The 12,085-nt window shown below is 49.2% G+C and overlaps 1 protein-coding gene across 1 annotated transcript in view; it reads left to right on the top strand.

Moving 5' to 3' along the window:
• The first annotated feature begins 760 nt into the window (after positions 1–760).
• The window catches only part of DCLK3 (doublecortin like kinase 3), a 48,080-nt gene continuing 36,755 nt past the window's right edge, over positions 761–12,085 (top strand). The window contains exon 1 of the mRNA XM_027581828.2: positions 761–794. The gene's annotated coding sequence lies outside the window, so the exon portion shown is untranslated. The remainder of the gene's footprint in view (positions 795–12,085) is intronic.

The raw sequence follows: 12,085 nt of genomic DNA, 5'->3' as shown, positions 1-12,085 counted from the left end.
GACATTGAGAAGCCTTTGGATGGTACCAGGAAAGCATGAGGCTGAGGGCTGTTTTGTAGCCTTTGCCTTAGAAGCCACGGGTGTGGTCAGAGTGGGAACAGGTCTCTGAATCCAGGGGGCCACAGGATGTAAGTGGCTGCGGGACCTGGGGTCAGCGTGCTAGAGTAGTGGGAATGAGGTGAGATGGAGGGAGTGGTGCGGGAAGTCTGGACTCAAAACTGCCAGGAGGCGCAAGGGCTGGGGGGTTCCTGAGGCTGTCTTTGGTTTGCCACCTACAGAGAACGTGGGCGAGGCTCACGTTCAGAGCAGGATCCCTCCTGGCTCCAGGGCGTGCAGGGCGGGGAAGGAGTGCGGGAAGGCTGGATCGGGCGGGGCCGCCCAGGGGTCCCCGAGGGCCACCTCCCGGCACTAGCTGGCGGAGTAAGGGTGTGGGCGCAGGTTCCCCGCCCGCCCCGCCTCCAGGGCCAAGAGCAGCGCGCACGCTGGGCCAGCGCGGGGAGCGAGGCTGCGGCGCCGCGCGGTTGCTAAGCCCGGCGCCCCCGGAGACGTTCCTGGTGGCTGTCGCCGGGCGCGGCGCGGGGCGGGAGGCGGGAGGGAGAGGAGAGAGGGCGGGCGCGGGCGGCTGGCCACTCGGTCGCGCCCCGCCTCCCCGCGCCAGCTCGGCCGTCGAGCCGCGGCCCCGCGCTGCCACCGCCGCGCCCCGGGCGCCCGAGCTCGCGGCCCCGCCATGCCCGCCGCCGCGCCCACTCCGCGCCCGCCGCCGCCCCCGGCCCGGCCCGCGCCGCCCGCCCCGGGTAAGTGTCGCGCGCCCGGGCCCCAGCGGGTCGGGGACGTAGAGACCCCGTTCCTTGCGGGGTGGGGGCGCCGTGCCAGCCCCGCAGGGGTGCCCCAAGCGCTGTGCGTGCGTGTGTGTGTGTGTGTGTGTGTGTGTGTGTGTGTGTGTGTCCGCGCGCGCGCGCGTCTACACCCGCTGGAACTCGCTTGCTCGGGGATGGGGGATAACGCTGTCCACAGCTGGTTTCCTCATCGTTGCCAGCCAGAGGGGCCTTCCCGGGAAACGCGTGGGCATCCTTCGAGGTGCTGTGGGGCTGCGGAAGAGTGCAGGCAGCCGGCAGGCAGCTGACGTTTATGGAGCATCTCAATGTGCCAGGTGCTTTGCCTGGAGTTGACCACCTTCCATCCTTTCCACAACCTGTAAGGAAGGTGGAATTATCCCCATTTCTCAGATGAGCAACGGCCCTGCCCAGAACTCTTGACTTGCCCGAGGTCATATGGCTTGGTAGCTATAGAGCTGGGATTTGAGCCCAGGTCTCCGGACGGAGCTCTCCGACCGAGCTAAAAGAAAGGAAACTCCTTAGAACTAGGTAAAGAAACACACAGGAGAACTAAAGACCATAGGATAAAGGCTACGGGCAAAGCATTTGGGAATTAACAGAAAAAAAAAAAAAAGAGTTCGTGAAATCTCCCGTCACTTAATTTCAAATCTAAGACCGCATTTACACTGCCTTCTACGTCTGGCTCTGGGGGCGAGGTGTTGGGAGGTGGAGAGAAGACTGCGCCAGGGCTGGGCAGAGGCGGCTGGGGACACCTTCTCAGCGGATCCGCCTGCTGGGAGTGGGGGTGGGGTGGGGTGAGGAGAAGTTGTGGAGGGAACTCAGTTGTTATTCATCGCCAATGTTAGTCATCCCTTCACCTCACCCCAACCCGTGGATTCTATTTCCTTCCTTTACTCCGTGTTTTGTCCAAGATGACAGTGGTCAAATTGAAGCTGGTCCTACTACCATCACTATGTTTCACCACGGGTCTTGGCATCCGGTGGTCCTGTGCTTCCGTGACTGTGTTAGGAGCTGTGAGGTCAGTCTGGGTTACTCCTGGAGGGGTGGTCTGGTGGGCTGGTGTCGAGCTGACAATCACCATCACAACCAATAAGGCATCTAGAGCCGTAGCCAAGCACTGGGCTTTTCCTTAAGGGGCAAGGTAGCAAGAAGGAGGGGCCTTAGGAAGTAAAAAAGGAAAGGCATGCTGGGGTTGCTGGAAAAGCATCTCAACTTAAAATTTGGATTGCTTTGGGTGGTGCCATAGAAGGCTTCACTGGAGAAAGAATAGAGAGGAGAAAACGATGGCTGAAAGATGCTCTGTAACTTACTTTGTTTAGATGTAAAAGGTCTTTGAGTCATGTTCTTTGATGGTGAGCTAAAAAAGTGTGAGAAGGGAGAGTCTCCGCATAAGAACCCCATGAAGCCCTCAGAATAATGGAGGTGAAGTCTTAGTTTATCATGCCAGGCTGCAGGCAAAGTTTGGAGAGAGAAATGCTAGACTGTTGAGTTTCGGTGCTAGGCTCATTGTCTGTGGAACCCACAGTTTCCCCACCTTTTCCTTTGGTGGCCTCCTATTAACGTCTAAATTTGGCCCTTCTGGTAGTGAAGCAGAGCCCCTTTTGAAGATGCATATGTGGGGGAGTTCTTTGGAAAGGATGTTTTGTTAACTGCCTGGTAATGTAGGTCAGGAGAGGGAAATGCAGGGAGAGTGGAAAAGTGGGGAAGAAGACATTTGTACTGGGAATCAGGGAGTGGCGTTCCATCCCCAGAGGTCTGCGGCTTCCTGGTGACCTGGGGACAAGTCACTAAACTTCCCTGGGAATGTCAGCCTCTTCAACTTTGTTTTATTTAATAATAATTGTCAAGCTGACCTCAGAGGGTTGTTGGTGATCGAAGGGGAAATGTTTTCATTGACTCATCAGACGCTTATTGAGCAAGTCCATAAAATCAGTAGAGGGAGAACGGGCAATCTCTCAGGGCTGGTGGTGTATGTGGAGACTTCATGGTGTAGGCAGGAAGTGATGGAATAGAGAGAAGCTCCAGTTCAGTGGTTGTATGAGGGGGCAGGGAGGAGCTGTCATTGGTTTGGAAGGCTAAGTGTTCATAGAACTTTGCAAACAGCAGTATGCCTTGTAGTGTATAGTTATGGGGGTTAGAGCTCTTGAGTCCATTGGAACTGCCTCCAAATCACTTTAAAGCTGTGTGATCCTTAGAGGGTACCCAACTACTCTGAGCCTCCATTCCCTCATTGGTAAAATGGGCATGAGCAAATTATTCTGGGGATTTAGTGGTGTAGATATTAGCAGATATTATTGCAAATGGAAAGTATTACTATTAAAGTTACCTTTTAGGCTGAAGAGATTCTATTTGGGTGCCTTGGCCCAGTGCTTCTCAAATATTCTTAGGCATATGACTCATGTGGGAATCTTGTTAAAATGCAGATTCTGATCCAGGAAGTCTGGGGTGGGGCCTGAGATTCTGCTTTTCCCACCAGCTCCTAAGTTCTGTAAGTGTTACTTGTTTGGAGACCACACTTTGAGTACTAGGCCTTAGGCCCCTCTTAGGGCTGAGGAGCACTGTGCTTGAGGAGATGATGGGGAGGGTTGGGCCTCCTGGGCAGGTCTGGTTGTTGCTGGGGCAGAGACAGCTGGGACTTGTTCCCTGTAGGGGTAATGGATCTAACTTCCTTCAGGTGCCTTAGACTAGCCCCCTGGAGGAAGCTCTTCCTGGCCAAATGGCCAAATGGTGCCTACTCTCCCTGCATGCTGGTCTTGAGGCTGTAGAGATGAGGAAGCCGCTGACCCTGTCACAGTGTGGTTGGGGGTAGGGTGGGGATAGGCATGTGAATGTGTGATCTTTTACATGGTAATATAAGCATTCTGTATAGTTCATGGGTAATGGTGATAGGGGTCAGAGGGAAGGAATAGGGAGGAAGACTTCCTGCTGGTACTTATATCTGACCTGGGTTTTGAAGGATGAATCACAGTGGTGGGCTGTGGGGAGGAGAACAGAAGAGGAGGGGGCTGGCATCCTAGGATTAAGGAACAGCATGTGCAAAGGTCAGGTGTCATGAAACAGCTTGGTGTGTTCAGGTCATTGAACTAAGAGCTGTTGGGTGTATGAGTATGAGTAGAAGGGCTTGGGCAGGGAGGCTGGGGTGGGCTAAGTCAGGATGGGCTAAGCTCTGCTGCAGTAACAAAGCAAATTCACCCTCCTCATAGCTTAACCTGACCAAGGTTACCTGTCACTCACACTCTGTGTCCCTCCAGGTCAGCAGAGGGCCAAGGTGGAAGAGCTTTGCCCATCTTGCAGACACACCATTTGGAAAATGTGGCCTCTGTAGTCACCAGCACAGGAGGAGATCGTGGGAGGAGAATTGCTCTCTGACTCCTCTGTGCTTCGCTCTGTAACTGACGCATTGTTGCTTGTGCCCACAGCCCATTGGTCAGACCTCACTGGGAGGGGGCTGGGAAAGGTTGGGGGGTGACGTGTGTGGATGGAAAGTTCAGAGAACATCACTGTCTCTCCCACATAGGCCTTGTTATGGACCTTAAGCCTCATTCCGAAGGCCAGGTTTTCTCAAATGGGAGGTTTATGTGAATTCCTTTAAAGGAAACAAAATGTTGTAGATTCCTAGTGGTGGCTTAAATTATTTTTTATTATAATGCAGTTCAAAGATGTAATAGCATGAAAGAGGTCTATACTCTATGCTTGGAGCTCACATATGACTATAAAACCAAAACAAATATATATGTAAAATATCAACACAGCCACAAATTGAGAAATTCAAATTAACTGGATGAATTTAGTGTGATGGATGAAGTTATTTTCGCTACAATGAAATCACTGTTTCTGATTCTAAAAACAACTGTTCAGGTCATGTGAATTTGGTATGATATGTGTCGTGCCACATGGGTTGCCTGATGGCTCAGTTCTCATTAGTTCTCTATGTTAAGTCTGATTTCTTATTTTCTTATTAGCCTGTGACAGTTAAAATATTTCTGGTCGCCAACTGTATCATAAATGCACGAATACACCCCGTTAAATGATGTGGCAGCACTTGGCCATAACATGGTTGTTCACATGATCCAGAATACGTTTCTGTTGATTTTCTATGGATAAGCTTAAAAGAGGTTATCATGGAAATGGAAGCACAAAGTTAAACAAACATAATTTGAGAGAACTTGCAAATCCCCTAGAATGTGTCTGAGGATCCTCGGGAATTTGAGAAGCAGGTGGAAAAAACCCCTGGAGTGTTTAATGAAGGAGGCAGATGACCAGCTTTATGGCTCAGAGACATTGCTTGCCCAGGTGTGGGTAGGTGGGGGGTAGGGCGGAAGGCCAGAGGCTGGCGGGTCGGGTCCCACGTGCTGAGGGTAGGCACCGAGGCAGTGAGTAGTTAAGGGAATGGAGAGGAGGTGCCAGGTTTGAGAGAGATTTGGGAGGTGGAAACCACAGGACCCGGAGATTGGCTGTGGGAGGTGAGGGGAGGGACGAGGAGTCAGAGATGGCTCATCACCATGGGGTGGGGGTGGCTGATGGTGCCACTGACCAGGGTGAGGACCACCCACATCCACGGGAAGCCCAGAAGAGCTCCAGGCCGGAGCTGGGCTACCCATATTCATCGTCCTGTCTTTCCTGACTGACTTGGGCTCTCCGGAACCGATTGCAGTGTCTGTTTTGTTTTTTGTTTTTTGTTTTTTGTTTTTTTTTCCTTTCTAGGACTTTTCATTAGTACTCATTTGGGACGTGATTGGCTTTGTTAGCCTTTCGGTTGCGTCTGCAGGTCCTGACCCCCTGGAGCAGGTTCTCTGTGGCCTAATTAGGCACATCCTTTGTGTCTTCTCTATGTTTTGAGAAAGTGAAAAATATTTGACAAAATCGTGGATGTTTCTGAGAGAGAAGCTGTCATACCATATAAAGTGAGATTAGTTATCTGCCTTCAGTTTTTAAGAGCACCAAGTCTGTTTTTTTTTTTTTTTTGGACAGAGATACTCAAAATTCTCCGAGGAGAGCACAGGTGCGGCGCAGGTTAAATGCTCTCTAGGTAACTACGTAACAAGGAATCTGGAAACTCTGCCCTTGGGGGAAGCTGAGGGCAGAGAACACAAGGGCACCCAAACAGACATACAAATAAAAATGTCACAAACCGAAGGCAAATCTCTATGGTGACCAGAGTGAGATCGTGTATTAATTAAAGTTACCAGCACGAAATAATTTAAAATGTCACCTGGTGTCTCCTCTTTGTGTGAATTATTAACCTCACCTACCCCCCTCCATGGAAGCCCCAGGAGCCAACTGCCAGAAACGCCTTACATTCTGCGTGTCCCCGCTCACGACCAACTGCTACTTGTCTCTTGACCTTGGCACAGCCATCACCTTCGTGGCAGAGCTTCTGACGTCCTCCAGGGGATCTGCACCCCTCCGCATCTCTTTGGAACTTGTGACAAATGGTGTGTAAGCAAGGGCTGACCTGTCACCCCCCAGAGACCACACGCTTCCAGAGGACAGGCACAGGACAGGCACTGTGTCTACTCATCTTGGAATGCCCCCCCAGACTAGTGGAGCATTTTTCCTAAGAGCTGACTCCGCACCCACGAGCTAGGCACCTTTGAGCACCATTGTTGGTCTGGTTGGAGGAGCCATGGTCTATGCCACAGTGGCCTGGTTTTTGGAATGTCTCCTCTGGGAATGGGTTGGGTGAAGCTGGTTGTTCAATGTAGTTCAGATGTTGTGTTGATTTTGGATTGGCTGTAACCAGAATCCATGCCCCCCCAGATACTCACGTGCTCCCCTTCTTTAGCAGATGCTATCAGCCCTGGCTTTAGTTCTTGTTCTTAACGGTTCCCCCACAATCCACTGCAGCCCCGTTTGAGGGCTTTCTCTGGCCGTAGGGGAATGGCTCGCTCATTCTTGGAGAAAGCCAGAAGTTCTGGGGAGTTAATGCTCCCGGGAGCCGCCCTCAACCCCTTGTGGAGGGCAGCGGGTGGATAAATATCACAGTTGCCTTGCCCCTCTGGTGGGACAACCTTCGGGCATGTTCTACCCATTCTCTCAGAAGTTTCCTCTCCGAGCTGAGCCCAGGTTGTCCATAGCAGTGACCAGCTGGCCCATGCTGCTGGACTGCCTCATTGCTTCACCCTCCCCAGCACTTCCTGGGATCACCTCCCAGCTCAACTCAAATCCTGACCCCAGGCTCTGCTTTTGGGAGAGTCCAACCCAAGACCCTTTTGGGTTGACTGGGGCCACTTCTCTCTCAGTCCCATTTTGAGGACTATGGGTGGAAGTGCTGTGTGTCGCTTGTCTTGCAGAGCAGAGAAGAGCCAGGGCACTGCCATTGTGTCCATCCCACTTGGAGGGTCTGAGATGGAGGAGGGCTGCTCAGTCCACGTGGAATTCATACGGGCAAGAACTCTTCTAATGGTAGCTGCTGCCTGAGGCTCCTACCTACCTGCCATGTGGCACTGTCCCTGTGGGGTGCCAACGCCGAAGTCAGTCCATCCTCCATTTCCCCATCCTGTGCTGAGAGCTTGGGATCTTACACCTGTGACCTCCTTTAATGCTTCCTGTGTGCAAACTCTCCTTCTGCCTTCGGTGGTTTGATTAATATTAAAGTACAATTTATTTATGTGTTTCTGTGGCTTCTAAGTCATCTGGAATCCAAATTCATTTTACTTCCAATTATTAACCAATTTTTTCAATATTGAATAAAAATGATTCTTACCTTCCTGATTAGTTTGTAATGATCTTGTATTATACATTAAATTCTCATGCGAAGTGGTATCTATTTTGAGGCTACAATTTTCTTTTTTTCCCCTAAAATCCAGCTATTCTTGTGTAAGTACCAAGATCTTGCAATTGGAGCTCCGTAATATATTTTACTATCTTCATTACTCATTTTCATCTCTCTCCTGTCCTCCCTCAAAAATTGCATCAATACTTAAATGGCATCAAACCTACAAATTACACTTGAGAAGAACTGATTTTTTTTTTTTTTTTTTTTTTGAGAGAGAGAGAGGGAAGCGGGGAATGTGCAAGTGTGGTGGGGAGAGTAGGGAGAGGGAGAATCTCAAGCAGGTTTCATGCCCAGCACGGAGTCTGACATGGGGCTCGATCTCACGACCCTGAGATCATGACCTGAGCTGAAATCGAGAGTCAGACACTTAACCAACTGAGCCACCCAGGCACCCTGGCAAGAACTGATATGTTTGATTGACTAAGACTTCACATTCTGGAATGGAAAGTCATTTAAATTTGCTTGTTGGGGTCTCTGACCGGCACTAGACATCATTAGCCCCAACATCATAGTCTTCCCTTAGATGATTGACACTTGTTAGTAATAGCATGTTTATATTGTGAGTCTGGATAAAAAGATGATGTCAGTGATCTTCAGTGAGGCAAAAGACAGGCCTACTATGTCAACCATTAATGTAGAACAAAATAAAAGGACACCACAGCCCTGGTCAGCGTCTAACCTTGTGTTAAGAGTTAAGAAAACCAAAATCATTGGCCATATTAATTTAAGAAGGAAAAGGAGACAGAAAGCAATCGAGTGCATTAGATTGAAGCTCCTTTTTCTTTTTGGAACTTGGAGTCAACTAATGACCAAGGGTTGCAGGCCCCCCGAGTAATGTAATTTTGAGGAAGCTCCTGAGTAAGGTTTTAAGTCTGCTGTGCGCTGGTTATTTGAACCATGGAGTGCTTTCTCTTTAATGCCATAGTATTAATTTAGAATTCAAAGGAGTTGATCATTTTCTGCAAGAATGGCATAGCTAAAGATGTCTTACTGGTTTGGAAGGTAGTATTTTCCAGGGATGTTCCATAGTGTGAAAGGGAAACAGGAGTCCACACTCACATTAAGGAGAAATAAAGAATAAATGAGAACATCTGAGAACCAGCTGAAAGCCCCCCGTGGTTCCCATGTTCCCAGGAACATTTGTTTGTTATTTGCTCCCCCCGCCGCCGGTTGCTTTGTCTACATTATAAAGCAAAGATAACAGAGGCTGCCTGGTTCTCTTTTTTAGCTTGCTTTCTTCATTGTGAGTACAAAGTAGGTGTCTTTGTGAAGCTCTTTTCTTAGAAAGGAAAGTGGAGTGTTGGTGGAGAGGTGGAGAGGGGACGGGTAGGGAGAGTGATCTCTTTCTTTATTTTGCCCCTCCCCCCACATGCTTACTTGGCCATAAACAGGATGTGTGGGCTCTTAAGTAGTCTTAAGTAAGGACGTTAACAAAGAAAAAACATACATGATGGGTTTTTATTCTACTGGGAGGAGGGAGTGGAGTTTTAAATACCTGCCTATTCCAGGGAGGGGAAAAAGGAAAGTTTTATATTCTCCGTGCTGCCTTGAATAACTGTCAAAAATTCTCAGCAGTTTCTGGCTAGCTGGCTGCCTCGATCTGGAGGCTGGCATTGTGTTTTCTTAACCTACAATTAACTACCATCCGCTCCAAATTCAACCAGTAACAGTCATATCCTTTCATGCGTTTTAAGGAACTCTTTCTTAAAGGTTGTTTAAGTTCCTTTCCTACCCTTGAAAATATCAGTTTTTGGTGTAAAAGTTACAAAATTAGATATTGGGAAATCACTGATGATCACCACAAACTATTCTTTCATTCACTCACATTTACTTACTGAGGGTCTCCTATGCCACCCACCGTGGGCACAGTAATTTTAATTAGTTTAAATTGAAATTGCAAATAGCCCCATGTAGCCAGGTGGCTGTCGTATTAGCCTGTACAGAGCTGGAGGGCTGGGAGACAGGGATTAGAGCCTCAGGTAAATATTATGACACCAGTAGTGGTAAGCTGGGAGGGAAACAGCCCCAGGGTTGGTGAGGGAGGGGGATGGAGCGGTTGAGGGTCTTCATGGAACGCCTCTTGGAGAAATGATTTTAGATGGTCGATTGCAGACCAGACCAAAGGTTGGAAGGATGGTGTGTGAGAGTTTGAAGACACTCTAGGCATTTCTGGGTAATTAATTGCCTTTTGTTTTTAATGAAACATGAAAGATGGATGCCTTCTATGAATGAATTTGAAAAAACATGCCACAAAACACTCATTCTTATTTTGAGATTTAAAGACCTTTCATAATTTTAGGCAATGGTGTGGGTTCATGTTCCCTAGAAGCAGAACCTGAGCTCGGGATCCTTGTGTATATGATTTTGAGGGGAAAGCTGTCAGGAGAAGGGAGGTGGGGGGCCAGGGGAGCAGGGGACACAGCTAAGCAAGGATGTGGTTTCCACTGGAGACAACCTCAGCCCAAGCCCATGGGAGTTCTGGAGAATGCACTGCACACAGAGCTGGGCCCCCCCTGGGTCTTTGGTACCATTCCCTGTGCTCATTAGTCACTGATTGTGGGCTGCACTTGCGAAGGTAAAGGTGGGTGTGTAACCTCCTGGGTGGGGGGGGGGTCTCCAGTCAACAGAGGGTAATTCTGGAAACTAGAGTAGTGGTGGCCCTTTAACAGCCTGGTGGGTCGGGGCCACTGCCTGGTAGGGGGATTGAGTTGGGCACCTGCATCCATGACTGTGCTGGCTCTGCAGAACATGGATGACTGAGTTGCTTTAGACAGACTTTGGGGCAGAAACAGATTGAAGGTGTAGGATTTCTTTGATCATCTTGGAACTTCCTGATAATTGTGGACTCAGCTGGTAGGTTGTGGTCATTAACACGATTATGGATCTCTTGGGTTCTTTCACACACACCTGTTTATTGCCAGCCTACTGCCTGCCTGGCATTAGGTCTGTGTGCTTGGAACCTTGCCAAGCAAGGTCCCTTTATTTAGTAGACACCAGCCCTGCCAGTGACATATTTTTGGCAAATGTCAAAAGAACGCATTGCAAGGGATCCTGAAGAAGCTTAACCATAGAAACTGCCAAGGTTTACTTCTATCAAGGTTCTGAAGGCACCAATCTTTGCCAAAACATTTATAAATGGTGCTCTCGAAAGACCTTCATGCAACAGTTGGGCTCTTTGAAGGAACTGTACACATTTCTGCCCACTGAGGTTGGCTTCTTTTTTAAGATTTATTTATTTATTTTAGAGAGAGAGTGACAGAGTGTGTGCGTGTGCGGCCCCCGTGAGCGCGAGAGGAGCAGAGGAAGAGAATCTCAAGCAGACTCCCTGCTGAGTGCAGAGCCCCCACGACCCCGAGATCATGACCCGAGCCAAAACCAAGAGTCAGCTGACTGAGCCACCCAGGCGCCCCTATGTTGGCTTCTTAGCAGAGGTGCTGGCTTGCCTTGGGGCCACTGGATTCAGTGTGATTGAACCATGATGTACTGAGTGCTTACATGTGCAGGTGACCTTATGCCTGTCATCTTGTTACAGTCTTCATGGCCATTCTGGGAAGCCAGGCCGGTGGTGGCCATGCAGGCCCCCATGGCAGCGAGGACCAGCAGGTACTATCCCAGCAGAGGTCCCTCTTGGCTCTGGCACTCAGGGTGGGTACTGGGCCCACTGCGGGAGCTTTATGGTGCCTGTTGGCTGTGGGTTGCAGCCTGGGTCCTGGCACGGTGACTTCCCTACTTTTAGATTAGAGGAAAACCAAACCCAGTTTGAATTCCCTAAAGGAAGAAGAAAAGTTTGTACCTTAATCTGCTTTCCCCCAACATCACTCTGTTTAGAATCTTAATACACTTTGGGGAGTTGTGTTTTTAGGTCATCCTGTCTACGGGGATATCAGGGAAAAGCTCCCTTGTTTATTACCAGCTGCAGGAACACTGTGGGACTTTATTTTGCCCAGTTGGGATGCTGGCTGCTTTAACAATTAGGGGTTAAAGGCTGCTTTGCTTTGGTCCTGTTGATGGGTTGGCGACCTGCTCTCTTTCCTCTCGTTGGTCCCATGTGCTTTGCTTTATTCCACGGTTACGAATGATACCCCTAAATTTGCCTGAGGCCGTTGATTGTTTTTGTTCTTACTAATTGGCTGTGTGGCCTTGGGCCCATTGTGTACCCTCTCTTGTCTATGTTTGTATCTAAAAATCGAGGGTGTTGGGCTACTGGCCTTTTGGTTCTAACGTGCAAAGAGTTTCACCCACACAGTCTCTGCTTCCACACATCCTCCTTAAGGTTCCCTTTGCATCCTCCTTAGAATGGATCCAAGGCATTACTTTTGTTTACAAAGGATGTGTATTTCCACATAAGCAGTTTCTGAGAATTTTAGCAGTAAACTCGATCAATTGTGTGATGACCATGTCTTCAATATTTATGGAAAGTTATTCCTCTGTCAGATGGACCCAAACCTCAGATAAAGAGCACAGTGGAGCT

The sequence above is a fragment of the Zalophus californianus genome, chromosome 1 (assembly GCF_009762305.2).
Source record: "Zalophus californianus isolate mZalCal1 chromosome 1, mZalCal1.pri.v2, whole genome shotgun sequence".
NCBI classification, from domain to species: Eukaryota; Metazoa; Chordata; class Mammalia; order Carnivora; family Otariidae; genus Zalophus; species Zalophus californianus.
This window is presented reverse-complemented; position numbering and strand designations above follow the sequence as displayed.